General features: G+C 34.2%; 1 long non-coding RNA gene across 1 annotated transcript in view; it reads right to left on the bottom strand.

Moving 5' to 3' along the window:
- The window catches only part of LOC135277789 (uncharacterized), a 275,047-nt gene that overhangs the window by 73,849 nt on the left and 175,749 nt on the right, over positions 1–25,449 (bottom strand). The window contains exon 4 of the long non-coding RNA XR_010345380.1: positions 21,436–21,515. This is a non-coding gene — a long non-coding RNA (uncharacterized LOC135277789). The remainder of the gene's footprint in view (positions 1–21,435; positions 21,516–25,449) is intronic.

A 25,449-nucleotide genomic window follows, 5' to 3' on the forward strand; every position in this document is an offset into this window, starting at 1 on the left:
TCTTATTAATTCCATAAATCTTATTTATATTTTATTTCCAACCCTTCCTTTTCAGCCTAATTGATCATATCTTAGTTAAGGCCTTAATAATATTTCAAATAGAATATTGCAGAACTTATAACTGTGTTACTTGTTTCCCTCACCCCAAATACTTATTAATGTGAGAGAAATATTAATATTGATAACAAAAGTATTTTTAAAATATAAACTTATGATGCCAATCACCGTCTCCCTGTAGATTGTCAATGAAAACTCATTGCTTATTGAATAAAAAAATTAATATTTCATCATATTATAAAAGCCCTTTTATAATGTTGTGGCATTTCCTTACTTCTATTGTCTTGTTTCTCACTATAGTTGTAAATTATAGTAATTTAAATTATTTACCATTTTCATATCATTTCATGTTTGTGTGTTTTCTCTCATCACATAATGTAATTCTATTAATTTTTCATGCTGACTTTCAATCTCACCTGTAAAACCTATCCTCATCAATTCCAGTTGGCGCATCTCCTCTTACATGATATACAAATTACAGAATAGCAAATGACATAAAGCAGTTGCTCAACAAATATCCCTTCAATGAGTAAACAAATATACAATATCTTGAAATAAACATGATACTGCAATGAGCTAGTGGAAGAGCCTAATCAATAGCTTAAGCAGAGGAGAAAAATCCAACAAAAGATACTGAGAAACAATGGTCCACAGAGTAGTAAGAAATTGAGGAAATTGATATCACAAAAGCCAAAAAGAATAAGTTATAAAAATATAAATTCACTATTGGTTGTTGGAAGATGGTGTCTTGCCAACTTTTATAAAAAGTCATGCTATTTTGAAGTATACAAAAAATTATTGTTAACTATAGTCATCCTATTTGCTCCTGAACACTGGATCTTACTCCTTCTAACTGTATTTTGTTCTCATTAACCAACACCTCTTTATCCCCCCAATCCCTGTGACCCTTCTCAGACCCTGGCCAACCATTCTAGTCACTACGCCCATTATATTTTATATAACTTTTAGCTCCCACATACATGTGACTAAGAACATTAGATATTTGTCATTCTGTGCCTGGCTTATTTCACTTAAACTAATGACCTCCAGTTCCATCCATGTTGCTGCAAATGACAAGATCTTATTCTTTTTTTATGGCAGAATAATAAAATAGATTTGGAATGTTCCTAACACAAAGAAATAGCAAATGTTTGAGGTGATGGATATTCCAATTACTCAGACATTGTACGCCTGTATTAAAGAATTACATGTATTTTGATATATGCTACTCTTATGTATCTATGAAAATTTAAAACGACCATGTTTGTGAAGTGATGATAAAAGCACTTTCAGAGTGAATAGAACAGGAAGTGGGAAGGTAAAGAATCAGAGAAAACAAATAGAAAATCAATTGGGAAATTCTGTTGGAAAGAGCAGGGAAGTAGGATACTAGCTAGGGAGGAACAGGCACAAAGGTAAGGAATTAGTGAACTGTGTATGCTTGGTATTGGAATGCTCTATAACTAGTTTTCATATTGTTTTATTTCTGTTAAGCTTCTATCAATATTAAGTGAATATCCGCTGAGCTTTCCTGAAATGACTATTATTAATGGAAAATTTGATACTTTGAATTCAAATGCTTGTTAAACTTTCATCTTGTTATTTTCTGTATATTCATTTTATTATATTAAATTCAGTTTGAAACTGGGTTCTGTCTTCCTTCTTGAAAATATTCATCTAAACAGGAACTTAAGGATTATTATGTTTTTCTTGTACAATATTGCCAAGCTAGTGCCAAAGATAAATTTCTGTAAAATATTTTTTTTAAAATTCACTTGATACTAATATTCAATTAGTTAAATTTTTTTTCTACTAGATTTTTCACTTTTATATACTAATTTCTTATCCATATTTTCTACCTTATCACATTTTTTTTTTCTAGAAATTCCCTTCACAAATAAAGCAACTGTTAAAAAGGAGAAAATTATAGCATGATTTTGAAAAAGGAAATCTCTGAGTGATATAGTGGGGTAGTGTGTTTTTATTTTCTAAATGTTTATAGTGTGTTTTTTATACTGAGATTTCCAGCTATCATTTTGTGCTTTCTGGATATGTAATATTCAGATTTATCTTTACTAATTTAATGTGTTTACTCCTTTCAAATAATAAAAACTATATTCCTTAACCAAAATGGAATTAAATTAGAAATAAGTAATAGAAACAAATTTGTTTCTATGTTTATAAATTTGGAAATTTTGGAAATTTATAAACCTGTAAACAGCTTTGTTGCTATTATTGATTTCTAAATAAATAATTTTGGAAAATTATAAACATATAGAAATGAACACACTTCTAAATAATCAGTGGTCCAAAGAAGAAACTTCAAGATAAATAATAGAATAGTTTGAAATGAATAAAAATGAAAATACAACATATCAAAACTTAAGAAATTCAGCTAAAATAGTGCTCAGCAAGCTATTTATTATGGCAAATGCCTGTGCAAAAAAACAGTCTCTCACATCAATATCTTAACTTTCAACATTAAGAAATAAAAACTAGAAGAGTAACCTAAACCCAAAGCAAGCAGAAGGAAGAAAATAATAAAGATTAAAGAAGCAGAATAAGTAAAAATAAACACAGGAAACACACAGAGATAATCTGTGAAACAAAGGTGGTTTTCTGAAAGATCAAAAATACTAAAAAGTAGCTATATTGACAAAGAAAGAGGCCTCAAATTACTAAAGACAGGAATAAAAGAGGTAATATCTATACCAAATTTTCAGAAATAAGGATTGAAAGAAAATTTTATGAACAACTGTATGCTAACAAATTAAGCAACCTATATGAAATTTTTAAATTTCTAGAAAGGCAAAAATTTTTTTAAGTGACTAAAATAAATTGACAATTTGAATAAACCTATAATATAGAAAGAGCTTGAGGTAGTAACTAACAAAAAAAGAGACTTTACACAAAGGAAAGCTCAGGTTCAGATTCCATCACTAGTGATAAAAAACTTTCAAATAATTACTACAAATTCTTCACAAACCCTTTCACAATTTTCAACTCATTCTATGAAGTCAGTGTTACCCTGATACTAAAACCAGACAAAAATACCACATGAAAGGAAGGATAAATCAGTATCTGCAATGAACATAGATGTAAAAATTCTCAAAACAAAAACTAGCAAGCCAGTCCCAGCAACACATAAAGAGAATTATAACCCATGACCAAGTATAATGTATTCCAGAAATGTAAGTTGATTTAACAACTAAAAATCAATTGATGTAATATGCCACTTTAAAAGAATAAATGGCAAATCTCTATGATTATTCCATTAGATGCAGGAAAAAATTTGACACAATTCATCATCTTTTATTATAGAAATGCTTAACCATCAAGCAATGGGAGTGAACTGTCTCTACCTGAAAAAGAGCATCTGCAAAAACCCACAGATAACATTATAAATAATGGTTAATGGCATTAAGCTAAGATGGGGGTAAAAATAAGCTGTCACCATGCATCTTGTATTCATTATTGTACTGAATGTTCTAACTGGGGAAGTTAGTCAAGAAAAAGACATAAACATCATTCCTATTGGCAGGGAAGAAGTAAAACTGTATCTTTCTACAGAAGATGCAATATTATTTTAATAAAATTATAGAAGACCCACTAAAAACTACTAAAACTAAGTTCTGTAAGTTTGCAGAATGCAGAATCACCAAAAAAGAAATTAAGAAAACATTTTTTTTAGAGTAGCATAGTAAAAGAATAAATACATAGATTCAAGAGTTGCATAGAGAAAAGTATAAAATGGTATTGATAGGCTTCATGACTAAAATGCCAAAAGCACTGGCAACAAAAGCCGAAGTAGACAAATGGCATCTAATCAAACTTAAGAGCTTGTGCACAGCAAAAGAAACTATCATCAGAGTGAACAGGCAACCAACAGAATGGGCAAAATATTTTGCAACCTACCCATCTGACAAAGGGCTAGTATCCAGAATCTACAAAGAACTTAAACAAATTTACAAGAAAAAAACAAACAACCCCGTCAAAAAGTGGGCAAAGGATATGAACAGACACTTTTCAAAATAAGACGCTTATGCAGCCAACAAACATGAAAAAAAACTCATCATCACTGGTCATTAGAGAAATGCAAATCAAAACCACACTGAGATAACATCTCACACCAGTTAGAATGGTGATCATTAAATAATCTGGAGACAACAGATGCTGGAGAGGATGTGGAGAAATAGGAATGCTTTGACACTGTTGGTGGGAGTGTAAATAGTTCAACCATTGTGGAAGACAGTGTGATGATTTCTCAAGGATCTAGAAACAGAAATTTCATTTGACCCAGCAATCCCATTACTGGATATATACTCAAAGGATTATAAATCGTTCTATTATAAAGATACATGCACATGTATGTTCATTGTGGCCCTGTTTACAATAGCAAAGACTATAACAACCCAAATGCCTATCAATGATAGACTTAATAAATAAAATGTGGCACATATACACCATGGAATACTATGCAGCCATGAAAATGGATGAGTTTCTGTCCTTTGCAGGGACATGGATAAAGCTGGAAACCATAATTCTCAGCAAACTGACCCAAGAACAGAAACCAAATACTGCACGTTCTCACTCATAAGTGGGTATTGAATAATGAGAACACATGGACACAGGGAGGGGAACATCACACACCAGGGCCTGTTGGGGGTTGTGGGGACTAACGGAGGGATAGCAAGGGGTGGGGGGATTGGGGAGAGAGAACATTAGGAGAAATACCTAATGTAGATGACAGGGGGCTGGATGTAGTAAACCATCATGGCATGTATAAACCTGTGTAACAATCGGCACTGTCTGCACATGTACCCCAGAACTTAAAGTATAATAATAAAAAAATAAAAAGGATTATACACCCCCCCAAAATAAAGTTTTAACTGAATAGAATCATCTAAAATTCATTAATTTGGTGTCTTGCTGCTGTTAAAATTGCAATACTGCCCCACTTACATAGTTAATATAATCTTTTTCAAAATCTCAGCTGCCTTAAAATGACTATGCAATTCTAAAATTCACATGGAAATACAAGGCATCAGATTAGCCAAAACAATTTGGAGGACTCATACTTTCTGATTACAAAATTTAGTACAATTCTGCAGAACTTAAGACAGTGTAGCACTTGCATCAGAACAGACACATAGAGCAAAAAAAAAGGATCAAGAGTCCAGAAATAAAGCTACACATTTACAATCAACTGATATTTAGCATGGTGTGAAAACAATTTAATGAGGACAAGGATAGTATTTTCAATAAATATTGCCCTGGACAACTGTAGATCCACATGCCAAATAATGGTGGACCCTTACCTCACAGATACACAAAAATTAACTTAAAATGGATCATAGACCTAATGGTAAAAGCTAATATTATAAAACTTTCAGAAGAATACATAGTAGATCATTGTGATCTTTTGTAAAGCAATAGTTTCTTAGATATAATACCAAAAGGAAAAGTGACAAAAATAAAATAGATACATTGGATTACATCCTAATAAAAAAAATTTTGTGCCACCAATGATACTATCAAGAAAGTAAGAAAGACAACCAACAGAATAAGAGAAATATTTGTAAATCATGTATCTGGTGGGAACCCAGTACATAGAACACGTAAAGAACTTAAACTACTCAATAGTAAATAGATAGGTAGCTCAATGATTTAAAAATGGGCAAAGAATTTGAATAGATATTTTTAAACAAAATATCTACCAATGGACAACAAGTATGTAAAAAGATGCTCAACAGGATTAGTCATGAGGAAAATTCAAATCAAAATCACAGTAAGGTACTACTTCACATCCACTATGATTGCCATAATCATAAACCAAATAATAAAATTGGTTAGAATGTTGAGAAATGGAAGACTACATGCATTGTTGCTGGGAATGTAAAATCATACAATCACTCTGTAAAACAATATGGCATTGCTTCACAATTTTAACATATGTACAGATGACCCAGCAATTTCATGTCTACCTATACGTCTAAGAGAAAGGAAAACATAGGTTCACATAAAATCTTGTACATGATTGTTCATAGTATTGTTATCTATAATTGCAAAACAGTAGAAATAACACAAGTGTTCATCAATTAATGAATAAACAAAATGAGGCATACTTATACGATGAAATATCGTTTGGCTCTGGAAAGAAATGAAGTCCTGACATATGCCAACACATGGATGAACCTTGAAAACTTTATGCACAGTGAAAGAAGCCAAACATAAATAACCACATACTGTATAGCCCCATTTGCATGAAATGCCCGTGATAGTCAAATGTACTGGGACAGAAAATAGCTTAGCAGTAGCCTAGGGCATGGTGGATGTGTGGTGATCACTGCTATTGGGTTTGAGGCTTCTTTTGTTGGCTAGTACAAAAATATTCTAAATTTCAATTATATTGATGGTTGATCAACTCTGTAAACATACAATAAAAATATTAAACTTTATCACAGATGTAGAAGTTTTATAACAAATATAAATAATGCCATTAAAATAAAAAGCTGCAGTTTAAGAAAATATCAGCTCATTTTTTTTTCTTTTCTATGTTTTTTACCACTGCTTTTTACTTTGCTACCATTTTCAAATTTATAATTGATAGGAAATCAGAAGACAGATTATTCCCCATGATAGGCTCATATCCTTTGAATAATTTTGCATTCTAAGGGTGAATTTCATTTTTCCACTTCTGCATAAATTCACAATCTTATAAATAATTTCTTTTGTGAAAATTGTAAGCTTGTTTCTTTCCAGTGCATTTTTGAGCCCTATGGCTACCTTGTGTACATATCTTCTGCCTTTTAATATTACTACTATTATTTTAAAATACTGGTAGCCAAACCTATGATAACATTTTGTTCACTCACTCTTCTCTAACACATTTAGTTTTTTACTTTTATCTATATATTTTTCCATGTGTATGCAAGATTAGAGGTGAAAATTTAGATTGAATTATTTCCTTCGTATTTCTTGGTCTTCATATTCCTTTTTAAACATCATATTAAAGAATATTTTCTTATCATTGTTATAGTGGTTAAAACCACAAACATATAAAAAATTTCGATGAAATCTATGAACAAAGCAAAGTGAACCACAAAAGCAAATATAAGATCTCAAGGAGATCTACTTCATGTATTTTCTCTCCTGAATTAGCTTAAAAGAACTTTAGACTGCAAAGAATTGTAAATAATAATTAAATAAGTAAATAACAAAGAGAAAGCAAGACAAATAACAAATAAAAAATTGAATTGGAGACAAGTGATATTTAATAAGAAAATTCCTATACACGTAGAGTTAAAAAGTATAAATTCAATTTTATGGTCTATAAAATCAGTGTATTTCTAGGCAAATGTACTAATCTTAGTTTTTTTTTATGTTTACACGGTTCCTAAAAGCAAATTATTTGAGAAGTACTATTATTCCTAATATGTAAAAGAAAATAAAATTCAAACACATACTTGATGTAGTAATTCAATAAATCTTTTTTTTTTTTTTTTTGAGACGGAGTTTCGCTCTTGTTACCCAGGCTGGAGGGCAATGGTGCAATCTTGGCTCACCGCAACCTCCGCCTCCTGGGTTCAGGCAATTCTCCTGCCTCAGCCTCCTGAGTAGCCTGGATTACAGGCACGCGCCACCACGCCCAGCTAATTTTTTGTATTTTTAGTAGAGACGGGGTTTCACCATGTTGACCAGGATGGTCTCAATCTCTTGACCTCGTGATCCACCCGCCTTGGCCTCCCAAAGTGAATTCAATAAATCTTTATCAATTGCCTTTATGTATCAAAAATATACATATCAGTGAGCAAAGGAGGAAGAAAGATTCCTACTTTTGTGGAACTTACATATTATCATGTAATATAGACAATAAAAGTAAACTTAATAAGTTATATATAGTATGCTAAAGGAGGTAAATGTTATAAAAGTAAAAGTAGAGCAAGGTAAAGGGGACGGGAGTAGCAGGGTGCATTTATGTAGGGTGTTTAGGCAAGCTTCATTGAGAAGGTATCATTTGAACAAAGACTGAAAGCAAAGCAGGGATAGTCAACTGAAGGAATAGTCTACAGTAGTTCTACCTGATCCATGATTTTGCTTTCCACAGTATCAGTTATCTGTGGTCAACCACAGTCTGAAAATATTAAATGGAAAATATCAGAAATAGATAATTCATAAATTTTAAATTGCATGCTGTTCTGAGTAGCAGGATGAAATGTTATGCTGTTTCACTGTGTCCCACCCAGGTCTTGAACCAACCCTGTGTTCAGCATGACTTGCTGTAGATGCTACCCATCTGTTAGTCACTTATTTGCTGTCTTGCATTGATTGTCTTTACTGTCACAGTATTGCAGTGCTTGTGCTCATGTGATCCTTATTTTACCTAATAATACTTTACTAATAACTTAATTATTAGATATTAATTTCTTAGTGTGTCCAGTTTATAAGTTAAACATTATCATAGGTATGTATTAAAGGAAAAACAGTATATAGAGAGTCTGGTACTATCTGTGGTTTCTGGCGTCCACTGTGGGTAATGAAACATGTCTCCTGCGGATAAGGGGGACTTCTGTACAAAGAAAAGGAGACAGCCGGTGAAAAGGAGGATAAGCCTGGTAAATAACTGTAGTGTTTGAGGAACAACTGGGAAACCACTATTTCTGGAACAACTAAAGAAAGTAGAAAAGTAGTAGGAGATGTAGTTAGAAAAAGAAAGAATAAAAATGGGGAAAGGAGACTTTTTAGCTTTTAAAAGAAATTAGAATTACTCTAAGTGAAATGGGCAAGATTTGAACAGAAGAGTGGTACAATTTAACCAAACTGTTAAGTCTCTTTCCGGCTATTTTGTTAAGAACAAAACAAAGTAATTAGGGAGGCCACTGGAATGATCCAGGCTAGTAATGACTGTGGCTTGGATTGTGAGTAGTGGAGAAGTTCCTACCACAAGGAGGTGGATTTATTACATATTGGGTGTGTGTATGCATTTCAATATACAAATGTAGCATATAAATGTATAACTTAAATACATAAATATAAGGGTATTGAATATAGTTTAACAAGCAAATGACAATATAGCCAAAGAACATCACTGGTTTATATATATATTTTTAAATAAATTTACATCAATCATTCAAAAATATAAAATCATAATCAATTAAACGTTACCATAGGTATGTATGTGAATATAATAGTCTTATGTGACTTATAAGAGATTAAACCCTCAGACATCCAATAGTAATAAGAACTTTAAGCCAACTTTGGGACAAGATGGCCAACTAAAACAGCTAGTGTGTGCCGCTCTCATGGAGAGAAATACAAGGGTCAAGTAACTACAGCACCTTTAGCTGAAACACTCAGGTATATGCACTGGAATTCATCAAGAAAAGAACTTTACCCATGAAGAATGGAGAAAAGGAAGGCAGGACAACTGCCCTGAGAGTGATATGGAGCCAGGGAAGCAGTGGCTGAGTGAGTGAGAGACCCCAGATACCCAAACTTTTGCCATGGATCTTTGCAACCCTTGGGTCAAGAGAAATCCTTATGAACCCACTCCATCTGGGCCTTCAATCTGAGATGCAGAGCTACAGGGAGTCCCAGTAGAGCAGCTACTCAGGTACACATGGAGCCCTGAGAGCTTTAGATACCAGCTTCCCAGCAAAAGTGGCTCAACTCCAGCAAAGTGGGAGGACAGACCCCTTTCCATACTCTTAGGAAAGAGGCTGAAGAATGATGATCTGCAGGTACCACTTCCAAGGCACCTTGCAGGATAAGACCCATTGGCTTGGAACTCCAGCCAGCCACAGGTAGCAGTGCTACACCTCCTTGAGACAAAGCTCTCATAGGGAGCAAAACAACCAACTAGTATCAAAATGACAAGATCAGATTCACACATAACAGTATTAACCTTAAATGTAAATGGGCTAAATGGCCCAATCAAAAGAGACACACTGACAAACTGGGTAAAGAATCAAGACCCACTGCTATGCTGTATTCAGGATGTATAGATGTATTCCCATCTCATGTGAAATGACACACATAGGCTCAAAATAAAGAAATGGAGGAAGATTTGTCAAGCAAATGGAGAGCAAAAAAAAAAAAAAAAAAAAGCAGGGTTTGCAATCCTAGTCTCTGATAAAACAGACATTAAACCAACAAAGATCAAAAGAAACGAAGAAGGAAGAAGGGCATTACATAATGGTAAAGAGATCAATGCAACAAGAAGAGTTGCCTAAATACACAGGCAACAAATACAGGAGCACCCACATACATAAAGCAAGTTCTTAATAACCGATAAAGAGACTTAGACTCCCACAGAATAATAGTGGGAGAATTTAATACTCCACTGTCGCTATTAGATCATTGAGACAGAAAATTAACAAGAATATCCAGAACTTGAACTCAGATGTGGACCAAGCAGACCTAATAGACATCTACAGAACTTACCACCCAAATCCACAGAATATACATTCTTCTCAGCACTACATTGCACTTACTCTAAAATTGACCACATAATTGGAAGTAAATTGCACCTTAGCAAATGAAAAAGAATGGAAATCATAACAGACAGTCTCTCAGAACACAGTGCAATCAAATTAGAATCCAGGATTAAGAAATTGACTCAAAACTGCACGACTACATGGAAACTAAACAACTGACTCCTGAATGACTACTCGATAAAGAATGAAACGAAGGCAGAAATAAGGATGTTCTTCAAAACCAGTGAAAGCAAAGACACAATGTACCAGAATCTCTGGGACACATATAAAGCAATGTCTAGAGGGAAATTTATAGCACTAAATGTTCACATGAGAAGCAAGGAAAAATCTAAAATCGACACCCTATCATCAAAACTGAAAGAACTAGAGGAGCAAGATCAAACAAATTCAAAAGCTAGCAGAAGACAAGAAATAACTAAGATCAGAGTAAGAACTGAAGGAGATAGAGACACAAAAAAAACCCTTCAAAATAAAAATCGATACATCCAGGAGCTGATTTATTGAAATTATCAACAAAATAGACTGCTAGCCAGACTAATAAAAAGAGAAGAATCGAATAGATGCAATAAAAAATGATAAAGGGGACATCACCACCAATCCCACAATACAAACTACCATCAGAGATTTTTACAAACACTCGATGCACATAAACCAGTAAATCTAGAAGAAATGAAGAAATTCCTGGACACTTACACCCTCCCAAGACTAAACCAGGAAAAAGTTGAATCCCTAAAAACCAATAACAAGGCCTGAAATTGAGGCAGCAATTAATAGCCTACCAACCAAAAAAAATCTGGGACAAGACAGGTTCATAGCTGAATTCCACCAAAGGTAGAAAGAGGAGCTGGTACCAGTCCTTCTGACACTATTCCAAACAATACAAAAAGAGGGAATCCTCCCTAACTCATTTTATGAGAACAATATCATCCTGATACCAAAACCTGGCAGACACAACTAAAGAAAATTTTAGGCCATTATCCATGATGAACATTGATGTGAAAATCTTCAATAAAATACTGGCAAAACGAATCCAATAGCATATCAAAAAGCTTATACATCCTGATCATGTTGGCTTCATCCCTGGGATGCAAGGCTGGTTCAACATACATAAATCGTAAACGTAATCCATCACATAAACAGAACCAAAGACAAAAACCACATGATTATCTCAGTAGATGCAGAGAAGGCCTTTGACAAAATTCAGCAGCGCTTTATGCTAAAACCTCTCAATAAACTAGGTATCAATGGAATGTATCTCAAAATAATAAAAGCTATTTATGACAAACCCACAGCCAATATCATACGGAATGGGCAAAAACTGGAAGCATTCCCTTTGAAAACTGGCACCAGACAAGGTTGCCCTCTCTCACCACTCCTATTCAACATAGTATTAGAAGTTCTGGCCAGGGAAATCAGGCAAGAAAAAGAAATAAAGTGTATTCAATTAGGAAAAGAGGAAGTCAAATTGTCTCTATTTGCAGATGACATGATTGTATATTTAGAAGATCTCATTGTCTCAGTCCCAAATCTCATTAAGATGATAAGCAACTTCAGCAAAATCTCAGGATACAAAATTAATGTGTGAAAATCACAAGAATTCCTATAAGCCAATAACAGACAAACAGGGAGCCAAATCATGAGTGAACTCCCATTCATAATTGCTACAAAGATAATAAAATACCTAGAAATACAACTAACAAGGGATGTGAAGGACCTCCTTAAGGAGAACTACAAACCACTGTTCAAGGAAATAAGAGAGGACACAAACAGATGGAAACAAATTCCATGCTCATGGTTGGGAAGAATCAATATCATGAAAATGGCCATATTGCCAAGTGTAATTTATAGGTTCAATGCTATTCCCAGCAAACTACCATTTGCTTTCTTCACAGAATTGGAAAAAAACACCTTAAACTTCACATGGAACCAATAAAGGGCCTGCATAGCCAAGATGATCCTAAGCAAAATAACAAAAACAAACAAACAAAAAAAACAAAGCTGAAAGTATCACGCTACCTGACTTCAAACTATACTACAAAGCTACAGTAATCATAACAGCAAGGTACTGGTACCAAAACATAGATATAGACCAATGGAACAGAACAGTGGCCTCAGAAGTAATGCCACACATCTACAACCATCTGATATTTGGCAAACCAGTCAAAAACAAGCAATAGGGAAAGGATTCCCTATCTAACAAATGGTGTTGGGGACACTGGCTAGCCATATGCAGAAAGCTGAAACTGGACCCCTTCCTTACACTTTATACAAAAATTAACAACAGATGGATTAAAGATGTAAACATAAGACCTAACACCATAAAAACCCTAGAAGAAAACCTAGGCAATAACATCCAGCACATAGGCATAGGTAAGGACTTCATGACTAAAACAGCAAAAGCAATGGCAACAAAACCCAAAATAGACAAATTGGATCTAATTAAACTTAAGAGATTCTGCATAGCAAAAGAAACTATTATTAGAATGAATCAGCAACAAAAAAATGGGAAAAAATTTTTGCAATCTACCCATCTGACCAATGACTAATAACCAGAATCTACAAAGAACTTAAACAAATTTACAAGAAAAACACACCACCATCAAAAACTGGGTGAAGGATATGAACAGACTTTTCAAAAGAAGACATTTATGCAGTCAATAAACATATGAAAAAAAGCTCATCATCACTGGTCATTAGAGAAATGCAAATCAAAACCACATGAGATATCATCTCACACCAGTTAGAATGGCAATCATTGAAAAATCAGGAGACAACAGATGCTGGAGACAATGTGGAGAAATAGGAATGTTTTTACACTGTTGATGGAGTGTAAATTAATTCAACCATTGTGGAAGACAGTGTGGTGATTCTTCAAGAATCAAGAAATAGAAATACCATATGACCCAGCAATCCCATTACTGGGTATAACCCAAAGGATTATAAATCATTCTATTATAAAGACACATGCACACATATGTTTATTGAGGCATTGTTCACAATAGTAAAGATGACACCAACCCAAATGCCCATCACTGATAGACTGGATAAAGGAAATGTGGCAAATATACACCATGGAATACTATGCAGCCATAAAAAAGGATGAGCTGATGTCCTTTGCAGGGGCATGGATAAAGCTGGAAACCATCAATCTCAGCAAACTGACAGAAGAACAGAAAACCAAACACCACATGTTCTCATTCATAACTGGGTGTTTAACAATGAAAACACATGGACACAGGGAGGGGAGCATCATATACCAAGGCCTGCTGGGGTTGGGGGGCTAGGGGAGGGACTTCAGGGGATAGGGGGATTGGAGAGGGATAGCATTAGAAGAAATACATAATGTAGATGATGGAGTGATGGATGCAGCAAACCATCATGGCATGTGTATACCTATGCAACAAATCTGCAGGATCTGTACATGTACCCCAGAACTTAAAGTATAAAACAAGTTAAAAAGCAACAAATGTTGGCTATATTGTGGAGAAAAGGAAATACTTACGCACGGATGGTGGGATGTAAATTAGTTCAGTCATGTGGAAACCAGTGTAGCAATTCCTCAAAGAACTAAAAAGAGAATTACCATTCAACCCAAAAATCCCATTACTGGTTATATACCCCCCAAAAAACAAGTCATTCTGCCATGATGACAATGACACATTCACGTGTATGTTCATTGCAGCACTGTTCACAATAGCAAAGATATGGAATCAACCTAAATGTCCATCAGTGGTAAAGTGGCTAAAGAAAATCTGGCACGTATACACTATGGAATACTATGCAGCCATAAAAAAGAATGATATCATAACCTTTGCATAATATGGGTGCAGCTGGAGGCCATAATACTTACAAAGTAATGCAAGGACAGAAAACCAAATGCTCCATGCTTTTACTTATTAATGGGAGTTAAATGATGAGCACACATAGATACAAAGAGAACAGACACTGGGGGCTACTTCAAGGTGGAGGCTGGGATGAGGAAGAGAAACAGAAAAAAATATAATAACTCTTGGGTACTAGGCTTAGTACCTAGGGGATGAAATAATGTGTACAACCAACCTCTGTGAAACAGTTTACCTACATATAACACACCTGCATATGTACCCCTGAAATTAAAGGTTAAAAAAATTACCCTTAGCCATCCTGTAGTAACAAGATTCAGTAGTAACTGTAGCAATTATTTTCTATGTATAGGACATAGATATAGACATAGACATACACTTAGACATAGATACAGACATGTACTTTACACTTAAACATAGACATATATTTGGTCTCTCACTAGCACACAATGTGTATGACTTACAGCCTTATCATTCATTACCATCATCTTGTGTTGAACAAAGTCTCCAAAGCCTCAAGCAAGACCTTCATAACTGATGACTTAGAGGATTTAGATTGCCTATACCATCCTTTCGTTGGAAATGTACCACTGCATCCTCTGATTAAGGTATTATTCTAGGAGACATCTGACCCAGATTTTTTCAGTACATCTTACTGACTCAAGGGTGGGCACATTAGTCAACCTAAACCTAGTGATCTCTGTAACTTGAATTAAAGGAACGTGGTTAGATAGACAGTGACAGTAACTGGATCTAAGAAGTTCATTTTGAGTCAAGGTTAGAACTGGAATAGAGATAACAAAACCCACTTTGTTGGCATGAAGGAGTAAGAATTAAAAGCTTTAAAGAACTAAAGTTGTGTGTGTGTGTGTGTGTGTGAGAGAGAGAGAGAGAGAGAGAGAAAGGGAAGTTAATAGAGGAAATAGACTCGAATAGTTATTATATGATCCTATGATGCATCATCCTTCTTTACTGAAATCATTTAACTGTACATTTGTACATTGCAATTTAGTTATCTCTAGTTTAGATGATATACTAAAGCAATGTTTTCTAAATTTTGAGAACATTCTTTTTCTTCTTCTCTTTACCCTGTCAAAACACTTCAAATACTACATTTTATGTTCTTTTTCTTCAATGCTTATGACCATTCAAGGTTCATTTCAATATCAACTTTGAGTTTAAATTTAAATATATATTTTCTTATGATGTGTTTGTATTATTTAAGCACTTTAACAAGTGTATTTGTGGTGATCATTTTAAATTAAAAGAATTCTCTTTTCTGTATTCTTTCAACATGCAGCTTTAGTAAGACTTTTCTCAACTTGCTGCTCTCATAATATATTTTTTTGCTTCTATCTTGACCCTTTTGAAATAACATAGTCATGTTTACTGCTTTCAAATCCTCTAGAATCTCTCCCAAGTCTAGTGAACTTTAAAAAATGTCAGTTAAAGGTTCACTGGTTCTCTTGTTCACTTGCTTTAAAATTCATGGATAGCCGCCATTGAGATCACTGCTCTGTCGGCTTGAAGCATAGCGCCTTTAGCAGTTTACTTTTTATCTGTATCTGTCTTTTTCTTACAATCTTATGAAATCTGGTTTTGGATGAAAAACGTTTCATCATTTTCTTCTGAATGCAAATTTAAATAAGTATTTTTACTATGGATAACTAAAATGATAATGACATAATTTTGTTGTTATGGAAAATGATTTTTGATGTATTGAAATTAAAATCAGAGAAAATAAGTGTACTTAAAACTAATGGTTATGTGTTTTCTTAAAGCTGTTTTAAATACCTTATTAAAAGTTATGCTTATATAGAAAGATTCAAGGAAATTAAAAAAACCATTATCTTATTTCTTAGAAATTGTGTAAAACATTACTGCATACCTGATATTTTCTGTGAATAAGGAGTTCATTGAAGCAATATGTTTATTTATACATATGCACATTGCTCTAAAAAAAGAGCCTATTTTAAAATGCCATTTCTATTATTCAAACGCTATACTTCTAGTTATGTTAGGTTTAACCCAAAATTGATAGACATACAGAGAACTATGCTGAGCTGATATTTTAATAAATATAGGTATATATAGGCAGAAAAGGATGAGTAATTTTCTAAATAAAATTTTAACACTATCTTGAATTCAAGTTTATACCTTAAATGGTTTGATACAGTTTAACTTTATGTATATATTCAGAAAGTTACCCTTTATGTAAGTAAATTGTTTGTTTGAAATTAACAGATAATTTGTTTGGAATTTGGGACATTAAATTTTAGGCAGCCCAACCACTTTATTTCCACAGATTATTGGAAATGATGTTACATATTTCAGCATATTTTATCATAGCATATTCATGGAGTCATATTGGCAAATAAGTAAGTTGTTTCATAATGTATATGTTGTAAGAAATTAATGTGCATTAAACCATGTTTACATGACATGCTAAACAGTTACCTTTTCAGGATCTTATTCTGTGTTAAAGAATGACTTGCAATTATTTTTCGTCTCCTGGGAGGGTTTTCAAGTTAAAATAAAACTTTCCTTGCTTTTGAAGTAAGTTCGACTAAAAATTGTATTGGCTAATGTTTTACGTTCTGAGTTAGGTAGACAATAAGAAGAAGGAAAAAAACTCACTGGGCTGGGGTTGGTAAAGGGGTAGATGAAAAGAAGAGCCTTGTGGGGAACAAAGGGAGGAAAAGGTGATTTTCCTCAGTAATAAATGAAGATCAATGGATAGGAAAAAGGAAAAGTTTTCCCAGAGAAGTGAAAAGTACAACAGAGGATACTAGAGGCTAAAGCTATACTCCATCTAAAATAAGACATGCCTGAAATTTGGCAAGAAGGGGCAAAAACATGACTATTAATAATTGATATGCACCAGTGAAGAAGTTCTAACTTTGAGCATGCTGCACAGAAATTGGCATAACATGCCTTCAATATACTAACATTCATACGCTCAGTTTTGTTTTGTTTTGGCAGTTGACAAGAAGTTAATTTGCTTTAGTGAAAATCCCTCATTCCAACCTTTCTATATAAATAGCTCTTCTTCACTATTTTAATCTGGTGCACATTGTAGTCTCACAAACTTGTTATTCCATTGTAATCTGCAGTGTCCTAACTAAAGTTATTGGCTTGGTCTTATTTGCACAGGGTAATGGAAGAAAAGGACAGGGAGAGATTTGTTAAAGAATGTAAAATTAAAGCTAGATAGGAGGAATAAATACTAGTGTTCTATACCACTGTTAGGATGACTGTAGTTAACACTAGTAGATTTTCAGGTAGCTTGAAGTAGGTTATTCAATGTTCCCAATACAAATAAATGATAAATGTTTGAGATGATAGATATGCTAATTACCCTGAACTGATCACTACACATTAGATGCATGGGAAATTCAATGTACCCAATGAATATGTACAAATATTATGTTTCAATTAAAAAAAATATTTTGGAATAGGTGTAGCACTGGGAGCCTAGTGAAGCCCAACAAGGGAGAAGGCCTGGCCACAATGTGACCAAAGGCTCTATTCCTAACTTCGGTAACACAGGAAAATGGACTCTGAGTTCTTCCTTCACTGCAGGTTGGCCTCAAGTGAACTGTGCCTGTACCCTGGAACTGGAAACACTAGCTCTTTCTTTCTTCAACATCTACTTCCTCAGCGTTCTGCAATGCCTTCAGCCAGAGTGAAGTCTTCCATGACACAAGATTTTTCTAAATCACTTCCTGATTGGAAATGCTGCTTACATCGTCCCAGGATACCCATTCTTGTCCATGACGTATTATATTTGAATATACACTGATAGATTTAGTTTGCTAATATTTTTATTACAGATTTTACAATTCTTGTTCATAAGAGAGACAGAACTATAATTTTTTCTTTCTTTATATTAATATCTTTATCTTGTTTTGCAGTTAGGTTTATATTAGCTTGTATGTATTATGGAAACTGTCACTTTTATTTTTAATTCTCTGAGAATTTTTTAGTGAAAATTAAATAATCTATTTCTTGAGAAGTTATAAAAAATGCTCTCAATCTTTCATTTATAAACCTGGAAAAATTTTAACTACTGCTTGTTTATAATGATCATAGAATAATGCAAGATTTTTCTTTTCCAAATTTCTTTAGTAAGTTTTGACAAGTTACTCATTGTATAAATTTTTCTTTTCCCAACAAATATTGTTTATTTGTGCTTTTTCTTATTTTTATATTGATTTTTTCAGCTATTTATGAATTTTATCAGCTTATTTTAAAAAGGTATTGCTTTTGGTGGTTTCTCCAGAATATTTCTATATTCAACTTAGTTTCTATTCTCATATTTACTAGTTTCCTTTTGAAAAATTTTAGGGAATTTTTACAACATCTTAAGTTTTGGGTTGAAGCATTAGCTCTACCTCTTTTTAAGGTTAAAATTTTCTAATTACTACTTTGGTTTCAGTCATCTCAACTAAATATGTAATGTTTTATAATTGTTCAACTGTAAAAAAAGTTTCAAATTTTTATATTTTTGATGTGTGACTTACTTAGAATTCTTTTTAATTTCCAAATTAATATGACTTTTAAAAACTGTGATTTGATTAACAACATACATGCTAGTGTTTCCAAGCTTCCTGTTCATATTTCACTAATCTTTGCCTTATTTTGGTTTGTTTATATTTCAGTTTTTCACTAAATTCACTTGTAGTATCTGCTCACTTAGAAATTATTCAACCTATTACTGGGTGAATAATAATTCTAGTTACTCCCCTATTGACTTACATAATATTTTATTATATTTGTTTTCTCTCTTTCTAACCCAATGATTTATTATTTTTACCATTTTATATGGTGTTTGCTTATATTTACCTATGAAATTGCTGTTTTTTGGATGAACACATTTTCTTATACTGCAGGGTTTTTTAAAATTATTATTATTATTGTTTTTGAGACAGAGCTCTGTCATCCAGATTGTACCACTGGAGTGCAGTGGTACAATCTCGGATCACGGCAACATTCGCCTCCCAGATTCAAGAAATTCTTCTGCCTCTGCATCCTGAATAGTTGGGATTACAGGCCCTCCTCTGCCTAATTTTTGTATTTTTAGTAGAGACAGGATTTCACCATATTTGCCAGGCTGGTCTTGAATAACTGACCTCAGGTGATTTGCCTGCTTCAGCCTACCAAAGTGCTGGGATTACAGATGTGAGCCCCCATGCTTGGTCAACAACATGGGGAGAAATGCCTGATATAGTATTCACCTAAAGTTAAATAGATAAATTTAAATAAATAAAATAATAAAAAAATAAAAGTAGGTAAAATTGGAAATTGTTCAGTAATGCAAGAGTGACTAGCAATGACCTCGGCCTCATCACAAAGCTTGTCTTCCCCAGAGAGATAGTGACTGCCTGATTTGTGTTTCTGAGCAATACTAGTGGTCAAAAATCTTTTCCAACGCATTCTGTTATCTTGCACTTTGTTTTAGATGTCAAAGACTGTATCATTTCAAATGCTGATGTTGTTGCTATTCAGTAACCCCATGTTAGCTGTGGGAAAAAATATTCCAGTTTATAGAACAAAGTTTATTTTTTAAACATAAATTGAAAATTTTAATTATTTTTCATCTTTTCTGAAATTACTTTTCTGGGTACTTTTTAAATTACATCCTCACACATACACACACACTGTTAAAACACATTCTCACACACACACACACACACAGAGGCATTTGTCCTTCAAGGTTTGAGTTACTTTTATTTAATCCTTATTCTACACTTTTTCAAACTTTTTCTTTCTTTCCAGACAGTCTCCCTCTGTCGCCTAGGCTGCAGTGTGGTGGCACGATATGGGCTCACTGAAACTTCTGCCTCCCAGGTTCAAGAGATTCTTATGCCTCAACCTCCTAAGTTGCTGGAACTACAGGCATGCACCACCACATCAAGCTAATTCTTATTTTGTTTTGTGTATTTAGTAAAGACAGGGTTTCACAATGTTGCCAAGGCTGATCATGAACCACTGGTCTCAAGTGATCAGCCTCCCAGATTGCTGGGATTACATGTCCATAGACAACTTTTATGTTTCACCTGGCTTTAATTACCTTCTATACCACAGAAAACTTTCATGTTTGCACCTGCAGGCTGGATGGAGAGCTCTTCTCTGAGACCGGGATTTTCTTTATTATTTTTACCATTTTATATGATAAGTGTTTGCTTATATTTACCTATGAAATTACTGTTATTTTTTGATGACCACATTTTCTTACACTGTAGGCTTTTTTTCTGGTATTATTTTTATATTCCCATTTAACCTCCCTCCCCATCACATCCACACATTCATTCTGCCTCTTCTCCAATCTGTTTTCTATAGGACAACCAATGCAGAACTTTCAACACACAAAACCAAACCCCCAATTCTGGTGTAAAGTATGTTAATGACTTCACAATGTTCTAAGAGGAAAAACCAAAATCCACAACATGAACTAAACAGACCTGTGTGATGGAGCCCTACCTCATTGCAACAGTCTTTTGTTCTTCTCATATCTCACTTTAATCACCCTGGCTTGTCTAATTCTTCAAATGACTAATGTTACCTTCTGCCTAGTCATTTCCTGAGACTTATCCTTCTTTATAGACTTTGATTTTTACTGAGAACACATTTGTACTTTGTTTAGATCTCTAGTTTACCCCCATTTCCTCACTGACATATCCTTCTGCTCCTTATTTTTGTAGACATCTATTTTCCGCTCACAACATCAGATGGAACCCCTTAACAGCTGTAGCATATTTTTTCTGATTACATAATTAATTTCACATGATAAACTCAATGAACAGGAATGTAATAGATCAGTTCACAATTTTATCCATAATATCTATCAAAGAGAAGAGTGTCTACTTGTCCTGACTTGATATTATGAATACATTAAATAGTAAACCACCAGATTAGGCTTTCATCTTGTTGTTGCTAATGTTCCCTTACGACATCTGTATTAAGTTCGTTCTCCCACTGCTATGAAGAAATACACGAGATTGAGTAAGTTACAAAGAAAAGAGGTTTCATTTACTCACAGTTCTGCATAGTTGGAGAGGCCTCAGGAAACTTAAAATCATGGCAGAAGCCACCATTTTACAGGGCGGCAGGAGACAGACTGAAAGCCGAGAAAAGGAGAAAACCACTTACAAAGCCATCAGATCTCACGAGAACTCACTCACTATCATGAGACAAACCTGGGGGAAACAGCCCCCATAATTCAATTATCTCCACCTGGTCCCGCTCTTTACACGTGGGGATTCAAAGCACGCTCTGGGTGGGACACAGCCAAACCATATCAAAATCTTTCAAATTTTACTTAATTGTTGATTTGGAACTACTTCTCATAATGTTTATTTTAGAAATTAATATACATGCCAGGAGAAACTGAGTTGGCAGTACAATTTGAAACGTTATAGGCACTCGAAAAATATTTGTTGATTCAATGAAGAATTGAATACTGTGTGCATATAACATGGATAGTTATGTTGAAGTAATATCAATCCTAAAGAATCCTGCCTTCAAATTTAAGGTTTAGTTCTCATTATTTGTCTTTAAAGCTTATAGCATTAATGACCTTAAATATAAGTTACCTGGTTGTTTACAGTTAGCTAGTGGAAAATGTGAGAGTAAACACTAGCAGGGATGTGTATAGAAATTACATCAATACCAATGACATACTCAGCAGTGGGGGGGGCTCTAACAGTAGAGTTTTGTAGGTCCCAAAGGGACTCATACATAGCTAAGCTTGGACAAAGGTCCCAAGGTTGGTAGTTTCAACCCCCAAACCAGAGAGCATTCATTTTCCTCCATTTGGTGCATGAGAGTCACCTGTGCACTATTATCTAAAATGCCCAAGAGATGTAATTTTCTTTTATTTCCACAGTGAACTCTAACCTTGGCATAGAGTCTCTAGTTCTTTCTTGGAAGCTATGGTTTAACCCCTGATTGAGTTCATTTCAGAAAGTTGAGAAGTCTGGACAGGAATGACCCAGCTCTTTGATTAGTCTCCAGGACCACAGAGAGAATTAGGGGAGTTAAATCTTTGTCAGGATTTGTCCACAAGTTTTCTGGGGTAGTGAGGAGAAGGTGGGGAGCTGGGATGAACAACTAACTGCGGCTATCACTGTTGCCGTTTGTGTTTCGGGATGTTGACAGGGCCTTCTCAGGCACTTAGAGGAGGGGATTTGTAGTAATGTGAGCTATATCATGTCCCTTTCTCTTACTAGTTTTAGTAAGATTACTTCTGGAGAAGTACTAACCAGTCTCTTGGGGCCCCTCCGCAAAGTAATCTTGAAGGCTCTAGACCCTTCTGTTTTTCTTCTGAGGTTTCAACAAGTTACTGTGCTGCAGAGTTTTTATCAGTACTAGGGGCCTGCTTAGAGCACCTCAACTCCCAGGAGTCCCAACTCCATCTCTGGTCCTATTGCTGGAAGCCCACAGACAGTGGTTATAGCCACTAGGAGCAGCTAGGGAGCAGCTAGGGAACTGCTTCTCTAGTTTTTTTTCAAATTGCTCCATGGGATCTGTAACCTGACTCACTAAGCGAGTTTAGCCAGGATTCAGGGACAAAAGACAACCACAGACCCCGCCCCCCTTGGAACGAAAAAGCCTATATAAACAACCTGTTAGGATCCTTGAAGCATGCTGCACTCCTTCTGCTAGCACTTCCCAAGACCAATGGGCATGGCTGCCAAGTGCCCCACTGGCTCCACTAGCACTTCCCAAGACTTATGGGTGAAGTACTCTGCAGGGCCCTCAAACTCTTGCAACAAATCCACTAGCACACCCCTTTAGAATGTAAGAGAGGCTCCAACAGCCCCTCTCAAAAGTGCCCTGCAGCATATTTCAGCTTTTGGCTCTTCACAATGGTATTCTGCTTAATTGATTACCCAGCTGCTGAGCCAGTTTTTCAGGTGCTCGGGTGAGCTAGAGAGAGTCCTAAACTGCCAGGTGTTGAAGTAGCCAATTAAAGTCACAAGCCAAAATGGAAATAACAGTCAGGCCTTTAACCACTTGCTGTGATCATAAAACCAAGAGGCTACGCTAGAGAAAGCATGAACTTCCCCTTGTTTCATTTTCCACCATGGATGAGAAATAGTTTGTTTTACTATTTCCTCCTTTTAAGTTTCTCCTAAGGAAGAGAGGCCCCTTGGATCCCTAAAAAGAATATTCTCTGAGTATTTATGGAGAAGTGGATCTATGATGCAAAGAATAGACTCTGCAGCTGTGGAGCAAGCCACTCAAATAAAGAAATTTGAGCCACTCAATAAAGAAATTGCTGTTCAAATGAGAGAAGTGCAGTTAGTTAACAGTCTCCAGCTGTTAGCATCTTCAGGCTCTGACTCAGCTTTCTAAGGTCACACACTTCTCAATCAGGCTACAGCTTGGCAAAGGTGTTAGAGTGTGGTCGCTAATACAGAACCTACGAATTCTCCATAGGTAGTCCGTGACACAAACCTTAACACCAGACCACGGGCTCTGTGGAAATGATTTTGGATTTGTGTTTGTAAAATTTGTATTCAAATTTTAATGAAAGAAACATTAAGACTATGTTGTTTTTATATTTCTTGGAAAACCATTGAATTCCTATTTCTTATTGACACTATATGTGTGGGTATGTTCACAGAATTTTTATAAATTGAGAAAGAAAAAAATACACTAGAAGTTTTATAGGTTTTAATTCTCCCAAAATATTCCTAGGACTTACACAAGCATAAAATAATGTTTCCACAGTAGCCTGTAATTCAGTTTGGCATATTATAGTTACCAGTGAAAAGTACAAAATGACATCAAATGTATTATGTTTATTTTTGAATCAAAAGTGAGACCTGGTAATTCTATTTTTATATTTAATAAACGACTAATCTATTTTTAAAATTATAATCATCTAATTATTGAGTAAATCACAGTGAACTGTTCTAAATCAAATTAATAAATTCAGCAATCATCATACTGTCACAAGTTATTATTTAGGAAAGAACTGAAAACTTTGAATTTTCACCCAACTATCAATTTAACACCATATAAATATGATGTATTCTAACCTGCCTAAGTACCTTAGAATTTCCATCATTTATAACAATTATAGAAATGGTAGTTTATATATGGCTGACTCAAAGCACTAACATAAAGTAATCTACATTCTCTATTCATAGAGAAATTGTCATATTTGTGAATCTACATATTTTACTATCACATGCTACTAGATCTATTTGAAGGTTTTTTTCCAATAAAATGTAGTCTAATCTTTTAAAAAGGTCAAATAAGGCAATCACCAGTTACATATCTTTATTATGCAACTGTAACACATATTGTTACTGAAATGACTAATAAACCAGATGAATTCTACATGCAAACCCAGTCTATATGATGTCAAATAGAACACTTATAAATTTATACACATATATTCATACACATATTTATTAGGGAGAAAAGAAATTTTAAAAATAACAGTGTTAAGGATTTGAAAATTACATATGGTAGAAAGAATTTTAAGTAATATATATACATTTGAATTTATTTAATATCATATACATATGAATTTGAGTCAGAATATTTCAAATATCCAGATATACTTTTCTAATTACTTATAAAATTTAGAACAGAGAAACAGTCCATAAATGAACAAGGTGAGCTAGTATTTTTATCCACAGTATAAGCCATTCCAATGATGGCAGTTTTTCTGGTAATTCACTATCAGTTTTTCCTTGGACTCTCAGAGTTTCAAGTGACCCCTTTCACATATGCCTGATTAGAAAAGTATGACCTCCATGGATGAAAAAATTCATGAAAATTGTTAAAGATTAAAAGTCATTATACTTACTTGCTATTACAAATTCTAAACAATAAAGAAATATTTAGAAGATATAAACACTGGTGATATTTTTCTCTACTATTTAGAGAATATGTTTACCTCCTAAGTTTAGAAATCAAAAAGAGTTTCCAAAATATAATTATCAAGTAGGATGTTAATAAATGTATTATTTATACTTAAATTGATTTAGCCTATATATTTGTGATCCAAAATAATTTTATTATTCCAGCAATAA

Source organism: Aotus nancymaae, unplaced genomic scaffold, assembly GCF_030222135.1.
Source record: "Aotus nancymaae isolate 86718 unplaced genomic scaffold, 86718_ANA_hifiasm-v0.15.2.pri h1tg000033l, whole genome shotgun sequence".
In the NCBI taxonomy this organism is placed as follows: Eukaryota; Metazoa; Chordata; class Mammalia; order Primates; family Aotidae; genus Aotus; species Aotus nancymaae.